This window comes from Sus scrofa, chromosome 14 (assembly GCF_000003025.6).
Source record: "Sus scrofa isolate TJ Tabasco breed Duroc chromosome 14, Sscrofa11.1, whole genome shotgun sequence".
Classification (NCBI taxonomy): Eukaryota; Metazoa; Chordata; class Mammalia; order Artiodactyla; family Suidae; genus Sus; species Sus scrofa.
Window position 1 is genome coordinate 85,543,839 of NC_010456.5, and position 16,303 is coordinate 85,560,141.

The 16,303-nt window shown below is 40.7% G+C and overlaps 1 protein-coding gene across 13 annotated transcripts in view; it reads left to right on the forward strand.

Moving 5' to 3' along the window:
* The window catches only part of CCSER2 (coiled-coil serine rich protein 2), a 133,809-nt gene continuing 117,791 nt past the window's right edge, over positions 286-16,303 (forward strand). For 9 of the 13 annotated variants that reach the window (XM_021073335.1, XM_021073337.1, XM_021073338.1 and 6 more), the window contains exon 1: positions 292-528. The gene's annotated coding sequence lies outside the window, so the exon portion shown is untranslated. Of the gene's footprint in view, positions 529-16,303 lie in introns of all 13 variants that reach the window. The other 4 variants (XM_021073340.1, XM_021073341.1, XM_021073342.1 and 1 more) reach the window with 1 other exon arrangement.

The window sequence follows — 16,303 nt, forward strand, 5'->3', positions numbered from 1 at the left end:
ACGGCAAATGTTGGTCCAGGAGGCCGGCTGAAGGTGGTTCAGCCACCAATCTGGAGTCACATATGGATCCCAGCAAAGGCCTGAGTCAGGGGGCATAGAGGCAAGGTCAGAGGAGGTGGGCGGGTCCCCAAGTGGGGGCGGAGCCTGGGAAAGGCTGGTGAGAAGGCGGGGGCGGTGCCAGAGGTGGGCTGAGGCCGGATCCGGGCGGCGGGGGCGGGCTCGAAGGCGGGGCCTAGCCACATGAGGCTCGCGCCTGCGCAGGCCGTCCCAGGGGGGCGGGGCTGCGCGCGCGCGTTGCGCGGGCCCGGGAGGGCGGAGTCCATGCAGGCGCCGGCCGAGGGAGGGGGCGCGGTGGCTCTGGAGTCCAGCGCTCCCTCAGGCCGTGGACGTGATGCTGGCTGCTGCGGGTCAGGCGGTGGGGCTGGCGGGGATGTGATGGGCGGCCCCTCGCCTCACCTGCCGTCCTTGGGCCTGTAGGTCGCTGGGCGACCCGCAGCCGGGCAGAGGAGGCAGTGCGACCTCCGCACGGTGAGAGCCGGGGTCGGAGCGGGAGCCGGGGCCGGAGTCGGGGCGGGGCGAGCGACCGCGGCTGCTCCGGGCGGGGGGCGCGGTTTGGTGCCCAGGCCCGGGCGTCTAGGATAAGGCAGTGGCGTTCTCTGGTCTCCTGCTCTCCGGAGCTACCCCCTGAGCCCCCGTCAGCTGCCTGAGGCCGAGAGGGCGCGGAGCCCGGAGGCCGGACTTCCCTCGCCTCTGGGACTGTGACAGGCGCATAGGGGGCCTTGGGCCGCTGGGTTTGCGGCCCTTCTCTCAGGAGAAATCAGGGCGCGGCTGAGGTACCCAGTGATTTCAGAACCAGGATGCTTGTGAGGTTGATAGAGGGGAAGTACTTGGGTTCCCAGAATGACTTTTTTTAATTGCTGGGCCCAAACAAAGACACACCCTGAAACATCCTGAGAGAAAACTTTGGTGGACCACACCGTTGCCATAGGTTCAGATGCTGCTTCTCTCTCCTTTTTAGGCATCTGCTGTTTTTATACATACATACAGACAGACAGACATATGTATTTTTTAATGCACCTACTTTTTTTTGTCAGGCGAAAAGGGAATGACTCTTTGAGGGTTTGATGGCTAAGCGTGAATTTGAATTTCAATAATTGCAAATTCATCTTTGTAGGCTACCCAGCCAACAAAGGCTTGCTGTTCCTACACTAGGCCCGAACAGTGTGGAAATTACTGATGCAGGGACTCTTAGCAGTCTCAGATTAGAATGTGTATGTTTCATTTCTGTTGGTGAGATAAATGGAGCTCAGACTTTTCAGAATAACCCTTTGGGAAGTCATTCTTTTTCTTTTTTCCTGAGCATTAAAATATTAATGGAACCTATTAATTTTGCCATTTCCCCCCCCCATTCTTAAGCATCATCTTTTAGGCTAGTTTAAAGAGAGTTGGGTGGTGGTACTTCTTTAACCAAAGGGAATTTAAGATACCTTTTGCAAAAGATGTTCACAAAAGTCATAACTGTAATCAATATATGTATTATAAGGATTTAAACATTCTTAAATGTTTTGCTTGTAGTCAGTCTTAGACATTTTCACTGTTTGCCTCTTTTATTACTTAATGTCTTTAGTATTTTTGGCTTGTTTTCTTTGGTGTTCTCAACAGTACTGATGTCAAATAATCTTTAGATAAACACACACTTTCTTGAACCATTTAGATGTGATGTATACTGTTTTTCTTTAGTGTTGTATTAATATGCCATAGTCAGAAACCACCAGAAGCCATCCTGAACAGCAGGAGCTCTCCATTTAAAAAAACACAACAAAACAATTTATCCTACCTTTCCACATTCAGACCTACATTTTCTGTTTGTTGTCCTGACTCATCTTCTTTGGTTGGTGGAGAAAGAGGACTTTGATTCCATGTTTAAAAGGCCGTCAGTGACTCTTCATAATTTGTATTTGATAAAAGTCAGAGTACTTCATGATTTCTGGTAATTGCTTGTGTTGCTGATTTCATCTTCTACCATTTTGCCTGCCCTCTCCATACAAAGACTACTTAGAGTTTTCTGAAGATGATACCTTCTTTTGTGGTTTTACACTGTTGTCTCTATTGAGAATTCTTCTCTATCTAGTAAACAACTTGCCCTTCAATACTAACCAAAATATAACCTCTGAATCTTGTCCAAACAGCTTACCCCTGCCTTGTCTCCACTGATCCATTAGTACATTGTTCATTCTGCAGTTAGTATTTGTCAGTTGGTAGTTAATGATTTGTTAATATGTCTATCTCCACCAGACTTTTGGGCTTCTGAAGGGAAGGGACCTTTACAGCTCTAACACGTGCTGTGGTATGGCACAGGGGCTCACAAACTATTTACTTAATGAATTTTTGAGGAATGCCCCTAATGTTGAATATAGTTTTAACATGAGCGAAATATGTTTACTACCTCTTTCCATGTTAGAAAACTTAGAAAAGAGGAATGCATAAGTTATTTCAAAATTTCCAAGAATAAAGTCAGAATTGTTGTTGCTGGTTAGAAATGAAACCCAACTTAGGACAGAAATAACCATATGTTTTATGACATAAGGATAAAAAGGATAAGGCCACCAGTAGGGATTGCTGCTTCTTTAATCTTAGAACCTGATTTTGAGACAAAGAAATTTGCCCAAGGTCATGCAGGTAGAAAGGGACAGAGGTGGGATCCAATCCAGGTGTTTTTGACCATATGTGCCCTTGCCCCCAGTTTCCTAATTCTAAGTCTTGTTTTATAATTACAGTGGGGAGGTTGAGGGATTTGGTCATTTATTGGTCAAGGAGGTCTAGTAATATAATATTGAACTTGAAAGCATTAATAGATTATTTAGTTTAACTTTTAAAATTTTACGCATTAAACAACTAAAGCCCAAAAGGGCAAGTAACTTGCTTGAGGTTATTTAGAGTCAACCGTATCCCACATCTCCTGACGTCATGCTTGTGTATTTTTCATTATTCTATGGTACTTTGGGGGAAAATGAGGAATTTAACCATTTTTCAGTGGGAGAACAAATGAGCTTCCACTGTCACCCTCTGGGACTGCTTACCTGCCTGCCACTCCTGGGATCTTAGAGCACTTAGGGCTAAGAAACATGATTCATTTGGGAATATAGGAGAAACCCAACCTTCTCTATTCCATTTGTCTGGAGAGTTTTTGATCTCTGTGCAGGACAGAGTGCCCCATAATTTCTGCTCACCATATGGAGACCCAATGTACAGTTAAATTTTGATGGTAAAATGAGATTTAATAAAATAAGGTTACAGCTGGCCAGTAGCATGGCTCAAATTACATATATGGCTAGTTTGTACAAAAGAAAAGCCTGTCTGATTATTCCTATGTGATAGATTTTTTTGGAAAGAAAAATTGTGATTTTTATGCTTTTGAATAGTTTTAAAATGTGAGCTTTCTGTGGTAGGCCTGATCAGTCCCAACAGGTTTATTTCTCATATATACATGATTTTGTACTGTAATCAAAACATAAATGTTTAATATTTGCATTAATATTTAATATTCTTATGCTAATGGTTTTTGTGCATTTAAATTATACAGTGATACAGTGAATTGATTTACTTATTTTTAATAATTGGACATCTAAGCTGTTTTCCATTTTTCACGAGAGGCAGTTAATGTGTAGATGTCCTTTGTTTCGCTTCTTTCCTTTAGGGTAAAGTCCTGGGAGGGGGATTATAGGGTTTTTTGTCACTTTTGGAAAATATTGCCAGGTGTATTTCTGAAAGGTAGTATTGATTTACACTGCTTCTGTCAGTTTAGTTGATCAGTTTATCTTTTATCTTTACAGGCTTTTGTTTTTAATTTTTTTTTTTTCCTAATGGGTATAAGAATACCTGTTATCTAAGATCTTAATTCAAATAGAAAAGGACATGTAGTATTTTTCTAATTTTATTTTCTTCTTTGTATTAATTGTCCTTTACCTATAAATTTACTGGATTTTTCTTACCAATTTTCAGTAGTACCTGACATAAATATATCATTCTCTGGAAATAAGTTTGTAATCTGTTTTATTTTTGTTATATTGTTGTAGACTTTGCAATTTTAAAATTATTAAAATTGCTGACTTAAAATTTTATTATTTCATCTTTTGATTGTGAAGTCTGTGAACAAATGTCACTCCACCATCTGGTGCATGTTTTTTTTTCTTAAGTTTTTAGAGTTCGTTTTGTGATATGTATATATCTTCAACAAATGACACATGCAGTTGAAATTGTATTTAATTTATGTGGATTTTATAGAGAATGACATGCTTTTAAATATCTAAGTTTTCATTGGTAAACTGCTGCCTTTTTTCTTCTTGAACTTGAATAGGAAACAAAAAACGAAACTAATCTTTTTTTTTTTTTATAAATAGGTACTTGTTTTTTAATAAATGTAGTAAATTTAGGCGAACCAAAAATTTCATGAAAGCAGTATTTTGGTTGATTGAAGTTTTTACTGGTTCAGAGTTAAATAGAAGATCATTTCTGATTTAACTCCTACTGTTAATCATTCTGAAATATACGAAAATAAAACCTTGGTTATGTGCTTCCTTTGGGGAGTAAGACATTCTAGATGGACGAGACAACCCTGGGGTAATAGTTAACATTGATTGGAGTGCTGGGTGTTTTGCGGGTACTTGGATGGAATTTCTTACTTATAAGGGCCCTAAGAAGTAGGTTCTTTTCATCTTTTTGCCAATGAGAGAGGTAAAGTGACCTGCCAAAGGTTAACATAGCTAGTAAGCTTTGGAACTAGAATTCAGACTGTCTGCTTGCTTTTAAAGGGCTTTGTTTGAAAAGTATGTTATCTTATTTTGTCTGCTAAGTATTTGAACTTATCTCCTAGATACTGGAAAAATATTAGACGTTTCAAAGCGAGGGGATGATATAGTATGTTATATCTTTTAGGGAGATGGCTAGTGTGGCAATGTAGAAATATATCAAATTGTGTTTTCTGATGTAAGTGGCTGAAGTAGGTCTAATGAGGAACAAAGCCTGAATTGCAAGTTGGAAGGGGAAATCAGTGGGTTTTATGGAAAGATAACAGGGCTCAGTAACTGATATGAGAGTGGGAAGCTGGAGTGTTGATTGGACTTATTGACAGATAATCAAGAATGGGGTAATGACAGATGAATATGTGCTCACAGCACTTTGTTATATTTCTTTCATAGCATTGGTTGTGATTTATTGTACCTGAGCTAGTGACATATCTACCTCCCCCACTGGATTATGTGCTTGTGAAGGACAGGGACTGAGTAGAAGGCATGTGCTCACACAGGAAGATGGCAAGAAACTGAACCTGAGGTAGGAAACACCAAATCACCAAAGTCACAGAGTGGCTGGAGGAAGAGGAGCTCTAGAGAGTGACAGCTCTCAGGAGGAAGGGGGAGAGCCATCAGTGGAGGATTAAAGGAGGGGTGTTAAGGAGAGGTAGTATTAGCTCAAAAGTAAACATAGAATGTCCCCTCAGGTGACAGTTTTGATTGGTGCCCTAATGTGATTTGCCCATGGCCAGTGGCTGTATAGAGTTAAATTGACTTTACTTTGTTATTGACTTCTTTTCCCCCAATACCTTTCTCAAAGTATCCTGTGGCCTCTTTAGCTTCTAACATCTGCTTGCTGCAAGCTCTGATACTGGGGAAACTCAGCCTATAGAGAGCAACCAATCAGAACACTCCTTTCTTTTTAAGTGAATTGACCAATCAAGAATATGATAGGTGTAATCTCTGAGTTTTCAGTTCTTCTCTGCCAAGTTGATTGCTTTTGAATGCCCCCAAGAGTTACATCTCTGACTTGAAGACTTCTAATTGGTTATTTTGATATTTGGAGCCATTGGGAAGCCAGAGGATTCTTAAAGGCTGCATCCATGAAAGCTGAAGTTTGATTTCACCTTTTCCATATTGAGCCATAAGTTAGTTTGAAATATGTGGATCATCTTTGAGGATTGTTGATCTAAAATATATCCCACAGAGTTCCCTGGTGGCTTAGCAGGTTAAGATCTGGCATTGTCACTGCTGTGGCTCAGGTCACTGCACTGCTATGGCATGGGTTCAGTCCCTGACCTGGGAACTTCCTGGGAGTGGCCAAAAAAAAAAACAAAAAAAACAAAACAAAACAAAAAAAAACGCCCTGGGACTATCATTCCAAATAACTAAGAATCTCTGTTCTCTATATAGTTCTGTAGTTTTCTAAGATATGGGGACTTGTTTTAAATTTTCTTGGTCACTCCCTAACTTCATATGTCTGTTTTTCAAAGAGTCACTTGGAAAATGAATTTGTGCTTGATTTCTTCTGTTACCATTTGCTTCAGAGCATCTTTGTCCTTCATATTCTGCCTTTTCCTTCCTAGTATTCATCTGCCCAGTTTCTGTACTTTGGTAAGTAGAATGAAAGTGAAGCTGGGGCGGGGGGAGGAAAAACATTGATAATTATACCTCTCTTCCTCTCCCTTTTCATGGTTGTTAGCACTCTTGTCTCCCCATCACTGCTCCCAGCTGTACCTTGTGGCATGGTCTCCTACCTCATCTCTTTAACTCTATGCAGTACAGCTCTTTAGCTGAGGAGTGCTGGATATCCTAGAATTTTGGTCCTTCTGTGATCTCTTTTTTGGTGTCGTAATGAAGAGCCCAGGTGACATATTTTAACAGATGCATTCTATTCCATAGAAAATCTACCTCTCTTTAAAATGTAAAAAATAAATCCAGATCCTGTTTATTTGAATCCTCTCTCTCTTCCTCCCTCTCTCTCTTACGCACACTCACACACATACACACTCCTCCCCCATACCAAGATCCCGCAATCTTTGATGACTGATACCCTAGTGAATGCACTGAGACAATAAAGATAGGCAGACACCAGAAAGTACTTTAAATTGTTGTTGTCATCGTATTAATGATATTTGGTTGCAGCCTGAGTGCTTTGGGGAAATTTGAGAGCTTTCTCTGACCATTATGTCTTGGCAGCGAGGGCTAGGGTTGGGAGTTACAGTTTTCTCAGAAGACCCTAGTTTAGAAAAGCAGGGACTACTGTTCATAACAGCTATTTAAGTGTGTAGAATGGGTCTGGTGATATTTTGGTCTGACTTGGTAGGCCAGCTTACAGGAAACATATCCAGGTACTGTTTCTTTTCACAGAATAGGGAGGCAGGGATGGCCATTTCTTCTTTCTTTTATTTTTAATTTTTTTCCTTGATGTATTTCCTTTACTTTACAAATAGTCTGGACTTATCAACCCTTATTTATTGTTGACACTAGCTAGAGTTGTAGTCTTGGCCATTGTTGTGGCCGCTTTGCAGTTGACATTTTTTCAGGATATGAGGATTTCTGCAGTGTAAATTTCCTCAACCCAGGCTTTGAGACCAGATTTTGAGTCTGGATTTTCCTCATTTGTGCCATCTATCCATTCAACAAATATCCACTGGGCACTTGCTAGTAATTATGTAGTGAAGGAAACACATTCTCTAACCTTGTGGAACTTATATTCTAATAACAAATTATAGAAAATAAGAAAGTATATATGTAAAAATGTCAGCTGCTACAGTGCTGTGGAACAAAGAGCAGAATAAGGTGGAAAGAACTTGTCAGGGGGATGCTGCTGTTTTACATAAGGTAGCTAGAGAACACTGCAGTGATGAGTGGTGTTTGAGCAGAGATGTGGAAGAAATGAGATTGTGATGGGCACAGTTAGTACTGATTAAGGTACTCTAGAGAGTGAGCGTGAATGGAGAAGTCCAAAGACTTTGCCCATGGTACTAACAGAGACAGAGGGACTGGGAGAGGGAGAGTTAGAACTAGCAAAGGAGAGTAAAAAGCACCCTCCGGAGAAAAATTAAGATCAGGTGGTAGCCCTGAACCCAAGGGAAATGTTTCATTAAGAAGGAGGAAGTGAGTGATCAGTTGTGTCAGCTGTTATTCAGCTGCTATTAGATCAAGGACTAACTTGTGACTTAGATTTAACAGTATGAAAATCATTGGTGATCCTAAGTTGTTCATGGTGGACTAGTGGAGATGAAAACTTGATTGGAGAGGGTTTAAGAGAGAACTTTAGGAGAGGAATTGGAAATAGCCCGTTCTTTCAAGGACTTTGCTCTAAACTGAAACCAAGAAAAACAAGGTGATAGCTTGAGGGGATGTGGAGTCAAGGATTTTTTTTTCTTTTTCTTTTTTTTTTAGGGCCGCACCGTGGCATGTGGAGGTTCCCAGGCTCAGGGTCCAGTCAGAGCTGTGGCCGCCAGCCTACATCACAGCCACAGCAACTTGCGATCTGAGCTGCTTCTGCGATCTGCACCACAGCTCATGGCAACAACGCCAGATCCTTAACCCATTGAGCAAGGCCAGGGATCGAATCCCACAACCTCATGGTCCTAGTCGGATTTGTTAACCACTGAGCCACTACGGGAACTCCCAGTCAAGGGAATTTGACAAAAAAAATTACAAAAGCCATTTCTTTGAAAAATAAATGAAATTAATTTTATCCTGATTTGTGACCCCAAGGTCTGTCTATCATTATCATATATATGTTCTTATGTACTGAGTTCTCTTTCTTTCTTTCTTTCTTTTTTTTTTTTTTGGTGGTCTTTTTAGGGCCACACTTGTGGCACATGGAGGTTTCCAGGCTAGGGGTCAGTTGGAGCTGTAGTTGCTGGCCTGTGCCACAGCCACAGCAACTTGGGATCCGAGCCATGTCTGTGACCTACACCAGAGCTCATGGCAATGTCAGATCCTTAACCCACTGAGCAAGGCCGGGGATTGAACCTGCAACCTCTTGGTTCCTAGTAGGATTCGTTTCCGCTGTGCCACAATGGGAACTCCTGAAATTTGTTAAATGGTCTTTGCTGTTGTTGTTAGCCTTTTTATCTGTTAACTTTCCACTGATTGTCATTCTCAGCAGTTTTGCAGTTTTAGCCGTGTGGTAAGTTCTGAATTTTGATATGATGATCTCTGCTTGCTGTGATAGTCTGATCATAAAGTATTTGTATAAATGAAGTAATTTTTAAAAAAATTTATTATTATTTAAAAAATTTTTATGGCTGCACCTGCAGCATATGGAAGTTCCTGGGTCGGGGATGGAACCCATGTTGGATTCTTAACCCACTGTGCAACAGTGGCAACTCCTAAATGAAATACTTTCAAGGGGAAAACTTAATGGCTACTCTTTTTCCCTTTCTTCTTTTCTACTGTCTCTGACTGTACTTTTGCTGTAATTGCTTCTGATGATTGAGTTGTTATCCAAGATGAGTTTGAAACTCATGTTGAAAGCTCATATTACAGTTACAGCACTTTATGTGCCATTTTCTGTTGTTCATTTATGTTTGAGTAAGTAGTTGTCAGTACTTAGTGCTGGAGCATTATTGCAGTTGCTTCTTTATTGTCTTCACTGGTTTTCCTCCAGATTTTTTTTCCCATAGCCACTGATCCATGCTACTGACTTTTGGATTTTTGAAACAGGTTCTGTTTTTGTTTTAAAATCATTTGTGGCTCCTTGTTGTTTATGGAAGTTAGTTCATCCTAGTTTGCTTTGTTTCCATCTCCTGCCTGTACTTGCACTCTGCTTTAGGGGGTTTGAAGTGCTTCTTAGGGAATTCTAACAGACATCTGAGATTTCTGACCACAGGACTGCAGGATAAAGGTCAAATTCCTTACTAGTGTGCAGAAGGTCCTCCATGAGCTGTGGCCCTCATCTTCTGTCATGGTTCCACGAAGATGAGAAACTCTGATGTCTCATGCTTTTGTACATACTGTTCTGTTTGTTTTTCCAGAATATCATTAGCTATCTTGTTAAATTACTTCAACCTTCCCCCACCCCCCAGGGCTGTACCTGTGGTATAAGGAAGTTCCCAGGCTAGGGGTCAAATAGGAGCTACAGCTGCCAGCCTGAGCCATAGCCACAGCAATTCGGGATCCTAGCTGCATCCTGCACCACAGCTCATGGCAACGCTGGATCCCCGACCCACTGAGCAAGGTCAGGGATCGAACCTGAACCCTCATGGATACTAGTTGGATTTGTTTCCACTGCACCACAACGGGAACTCCTTGATTGACGTATTTTATATCCACTTAATTTGTACAGAATATGTAAATCTTAAAGGTAGAATATTTTGTTAAATGTTTGTTCTTATGAGCAAATAAGATTTGTTGATTATTTCATTATGTATCTCAAATTTCTGTTTTTGTCTGAATATCTGAATGTAGTCAATCCTTGAACAACACACGTTTGAACTTCGTGGGTACGCTTATACATGGATTTTTTCCAATAGTAAATACTATAGTACTATATTATTGTGGTTAGTTAAATCTGAGTATACACAGGGACTCAGTACGGGGAGGTAGATTTTTGGCTCTGCAGAAGGTCGCTCTTCCTAACCCCCTTGTTGTTTTTTTCTTACTGTGGTTTCATTTTTTTCTGTTTGATGTTTTTTTTTGCCTGTTGCCCTTAGACATCCCCCCTCCAAATATATTTTAAACTCATTCCCTAAACTGGATCTTAACTTTTTCATTAGTGTTTTCTATATCACCATCTTATAAGTCACTTAGGTTCCTTGGCAGTAATTTTCAGTCTGTTTCACTTCTATGTCTCATTATTACTGAATTGTTTTATAATTCAACAGAATTTTTTTGGCCTCTTCTTAATGTGCCTGTTTTGTTAGTATTAGTGATTAGCGACTGAATAAAGGTCCCCATCCACAGGTGATTATGATGCCAAAATGGTGAGTGTAAATAAATATAGAAATGATGGAATATCCAGGGAACCTGGGGATTAGAGAATCCCTTAGTTCTTACTTTGTCTACTGCCAACCTCTTTCAGGCCTTCATTACTATGTTTTGATAATATTAAGACTACATTATAGGAGTTACTGTTGTGGTGCAATGGAAACGAATCAAACTAGTAACCACGAGATTGCAGGTTCGATCCCTGGCCTTGATCAGTGGGTTAAGCATCCAGCATTGCTGTGAGGTGTGGTGCAGGCCAGTAGCTGTAGCTCCAGCTGGACCCCTAGCCTGGAAACCTCCATATGCTGAGGGTGCAACCCTAAAAAAAAGAACAAAAAAATGTCTACTTTATAGCTTATAACTCTCTGGTTATTCTAGTTCATCATGGATGCTATCACCAGAATAGTTGTCTCAAAAAGAAAAAAAGTTACGTGTTTTTCTTTTCCTCACAGAATAAAGTCTAAAATAGAATAAAATTTGGAATGCAAAGCCTTTGGCCCAGACTTCCTTTCTTGTCTTCTGCTATATGAACCTTCTGTTCCAGCAAAACCCTTCTGCATTCCGTACCAAATGCCCTTTGCCCTCTGCCTTTTTTGTTTCCCCCTCCCAACAGTGTTTTTACTCTTGCCGCCTCTTCTTATTGAAATTATATCTATCCTTGGACATAGTTCCTAACAGTTAAATCCTGTGTGAACCATTTAGATAATCATGCCCATATCCTTGACACCCTCTTTTTCTTTGCCTTCCATGATATCATTCTCTCCTGCTTCTCTTTCTTACCTCTTCTTTCTCAGCTGTCATTACTAATTCCTGTCTCTTAATGTTCTTGTTTTCCGAGGTTTCAGCCTGACCTCTTTTGTTCCTCATTGTTATGCTTTCTTGAATATGTGTTATTTTTTGTTGTCTCATATCTGTTTCATTTATTCAGTCTGCTTTCTCTCTTGAGCATTTCAGTCTCTATGTTTGCTATTTAGAATGCCCACCTGATTTTCAACAGAAAACCTGAGACTTAAAACATCAAAAATTAGTACATGGTCTTCTCCAGACTCACATATTCACTTCATTTCATGCCTTGGTCAATGATGCTGCCAGTCATTCAGTTATACAAATTATAAACCTGAGAATCATCTTGACTTGTGTTTTTCTATCCTTCATTTTCCTTTGGCTGTCAAGTTCTGCCGATGGAGCTCTTCCTTCTCCATTCCCTTTACTGTTTCCTTGGGTCAGGCTCTAATATTCCGCGTAGACCATTGTAAAAGCCCCTTTGAACGTAAGTCTTCTCCTTGGTCCTATATTTTATAGGAAATGCATGTTGGTTGTATCCATTAGGAATGCCACCTGAAATAGTGCTTGAACCACAGAATTTGTGTATCCATTGAAGGTCAATTTCCTAAATATGTCTATTAGGGGACATTGTTAGGAAATAATTTATGCTTTTTATAAGAAATTTGTTTAAGGGTTAAGAATATGACTTGTAAGAATTAGTTGGGGAAAGCAGTAAAAGATACATGGATAAGTGCCAGAAATGATCTTTTAGAACATTTTCTCAATGAGCTAGAAAAGACATTAAAAGTTTGAAATTAGGAGTTCCTGTAGTGGTGCAGCAGAAACGAATCTGACCAGAAACCATGAGGTTGCAGGCTTGATCCCTGGCCTCACTTAGTGGGTTAAGGAGCCGGCGTTGCCATGAGCTGTGGTGTAGGTTGCAGACACGTCTTGGATCTGGCGTTGCTGTGGCTCTGGCGTAGGCTGGCAGCAACAGCTCTGACTAGACCCCGAGCCTGGGAACCGCACCCTAAAAAGACAAAAAGACAAAAAAAAAAAAGTTTGAAAGTAACGCTTGGTACTTAGTATCCAAATGCCAGTTAAAGAGCAGCTAAGTATAGGAGTATCTTGAGACTATGGATAGATAAAAATGGGGGCTTTAGTGTGGGGAATTGTAAGCTAATATATTTGAGTAGTACTTTGAAAAGATGCTGTTTAACTGTCAGTTAATACCAGGAGAGACTCCTGATATCATTGTCGGATGTTTCTGGAAGATGCTGGCCTAATATACTGATGCTGCAGATGTGATAACATAATCATTGTACCTCTCCATCTTCTAACATGTTTCATAAGCACAAGTCATTTAGTATTGAATCATCATTTTCTGAACCCAGATATAGTCAGAGAAGAGCTCTTTAGTTTCTTGAATTTTTTCTTGGTTTGTAACAGATTTTAAATAGAACTTGTTTTGCTTGTAACATTTAAAGAAGTCCAAATTTGCAGAAGAAAACACTTTAAAACTTGAGTCCTTTATATTCTGGATGATGTAGCACATATTTCAAAATAATTGAATTTTACATGTTGGGAGTTTTACAAAAGTTTTAAGTGTATTTTTATTGGGTTTTGCTATTGCTTCATTGTCGTTCTTTATTTACTTTCTGATAAATTTAGGGTTTATGAGTCTGGCACTAGATTTTCACTTGGAAACTACCTTGGAAAATTGATTTAAGCATTGTCTTTTTGTTTTTGCTTTTTAGGGCTGTATCTGAGGCATATGGAAGTTCCCAGGCTAGGGGTTGAATCAGAGCTGCAGCTGCTGGCCTACGCTACAGCCACGGCAATGCAGGATCTGAGCCGAGTCTGCAACCTACACCACAGTTCACAGCAGTACCAGATCCTTAACCCACTAGCTAGGCCAGGGTTCAAACCTGTATCCTCATGGATACTAGTTGGGTTTGTTACTGTTGAGCCACGATGAGAACTCTGAGCATTCTTTATCATAGCATTTTAAAATTTAGAGTTGGGTATGTGCACCATTTTGCCTTGTATTCTGCCTAGGGAGCTCCGTTGTGGTGGAGGTAAGAACGAAAGGAGGTAAGAAAGAAAGGAAAAAAGTCTTCAGAGGGAGTTCCCAAAGTGGACCATGTTGGCTGAGTGGGCTTTTTTTTTTTTTTTTTTTTTTTTTTTTTGTCCTTTTTAGGGCCACACCCACGGCATGTGGAGTTCCCAGGCCAGGGGTCAAATCAGAGCTGTAGCCGCCGGCCTACACCACAGCCACAGCAACGCCACATCTGAGCCGCATCGGTGATCTGCACCACAGCTCATGGCATTGCTGGATCCTTAACCCACTGAGCTAGGCCAGGGATCGAACCTACAACCTCATGGTCCCTATTCAGATTCATTTCCTCTGCACCATGACGGGAAGTCCCTGAATGGGCTTTTTTTTTTTTTGACAGGCCTTTTTTGTTTTTAATTTAAAAATTGTATACAATTTTAAGGGTTACCTTCCATTTATAATTATTAGAAAATATTGTCTATATTCCCCATGTTGTACAGTATATTCTTTTTTTTTTTTTTTTTTTGTCTTTTTGCCTTTTCTTGGGCCGCTCCCATGGCACATGGAGGTTCCCAGGCTAGGCGTCCATTCGGAGCCGTAACCGCTGGCCTATGCCAGAGCCACAGCAACGTGGGATCCGAGCCGCGTCTGCAACCTACACCACAGCTCATGGCAACACTGGATCCTTAACCCACTGAGTGAGGCCAGGGATGGAACCCGCAACTTCATGGTTCCTAGTCGGATTCGTTAACCACTGAGCCATGATGGGAACTCCTGTACAGTATATTCTTGAGCCTATTTTATATCCAATGGCTTATACCTTCCATTCCCCCAACTTATATGGTCCCTCCCCCACTGGTAACCACTAGTTTGTTCTTTATATCTGTGGGTCTATATCTTTTTTGTTGTATTTACCAGTTTGTTATATTTTTCATATTCCATATATCATACAGTTTTATATCTTTGATTTATTTTGCTTAGTATAATGCCTTTTGAGTCCATGTATGTTCCTGCAAATGGCAAGATTTCATTCTTTTTTATGCATTTTGAGCCAAGGGAGTAATGTGGCACCAAGACTGATAAGGAGTTCTGAAAGATTATAGCATGGTCACAGATCCTTGGGTGGTTTGGTGTAAGTGGAAGGCAGAGTTTGCTGGGTAGTGGTGGGAGAGAGCTGCTGCAGAGGAATAAAAGCCATATTTTGAAGGCTTTTGTAATCTTAACTGCATTTGCTTACTGTCCCTCTCTCTATGGACAGAATATGTGATTTCTCTTAAGTTTCAGTTTGTTTAAATCTGCAAAATAAGAGTAATGAAAACATCTACATTGCAGGACTGTTATGTGATTTAAATGAGGTAATGCAGGTAGGTACCTGGCACACTAATTCTCGATAGCTGTCACCTGGTGTTCTGTTTTAAGGTGTTTGTTCTTTCATGGGTTTCTGAAGGATTTTAAATTTAAGAGTGATGTGATCAGATTTACAATTTTAAAATATCAGCTCTGGGGGAAACTAGGGATGGATTGAAGGGAAAAAAACTAAAGATAGGGAGTTAAGGAAATTTATGCTAGAATACTGGCTAGAGGTGGTGAGATTCTAGATTAAGGAATAAGCAGAGTTCTCTTGTGGCATAGCAGGTTAAAGATCCAGTTTTGTCACTGCAGCATCTTGGGTTGCTGCTATGGCGTGGGTTTGACCCCCGGCCTGGGAGCTTTCACACACTGCAAGCATACCCGCCCCCCCAAGAAAAGGGAATAAGGTAGTGTTGGAGAAGATGAGATGGGGTTGAGAATTATTGTGAATTGACATGTGCACTGTATTCCATGGGTTGGAAAGATCTTAAAGGGAACTAGGAGAATCCACAGCATGTATACATGTAGACAGAGTACCACTTTGAGTAGGAAACATTGTATTCTCTTACTCATAATAAGAGAGGGCAGAAGACTGAGCTGAGCTGCCTGCTGTCCCCTAGATGGGGTTGGAGCATTTGGGCAACTCTAGGGGAGTCCGGAGCGTTAACTTCGGGCAGCACACAAGGTCATGTGCCAAGTGACAGGAAGCTCTCATGAGTGGAAGAGATAAATGACATAGCCCACAGGTAGACCTCAGCAGTACCAGGCATGAAATAGAGGAAGAGCTATTCTGACCTAAGTGGTTGGAAGGACAAGCTGGCAGTGTTATATTTGGATTTGAATCTCTGGGTTTTGGTTTTTCTAAGTACAAAAAGAGGATCAAGCCCTACTAGGGACTCATGTAAGTTTTGTTAATATTATGGGCTCAGAAGTATCCTTTATTTATTTATTTTATTTTTATTTTTTGCTTTTTTTTTAGGGCCACATCCGCGGCATATGGAGGTTCCCGGGCTAGGAGTCCAGTTGAAGCTACAGGTGCCAGACTACACCACAGCCATAGCAGTGCGGGGTCCCAGTCGTGTCTGCGACCTACACCACAGCTCATGGCAATGCCAGATCCTTAACCCACTGAAACTGCATGGTTCCTAGATCGAACCTAGTCGAATTCATTTCCGCTGTGCCATGATGGGAACTCCGGAAGTATCCTTTAAGTATTTGGTATTTTAACATTTTGATAGTGGGACATTTTGAGTATTACCATATAGTCATTTTGGGTAAACACGTATTTCTACACTATAGTTCTATTTTTGAGGTATTTTATATGTATTCTCATTTAATCATATTTTTGGCAAATTTAATTATAGCATTTGAAAAACTGCCTTTCAGAGTAAAATTG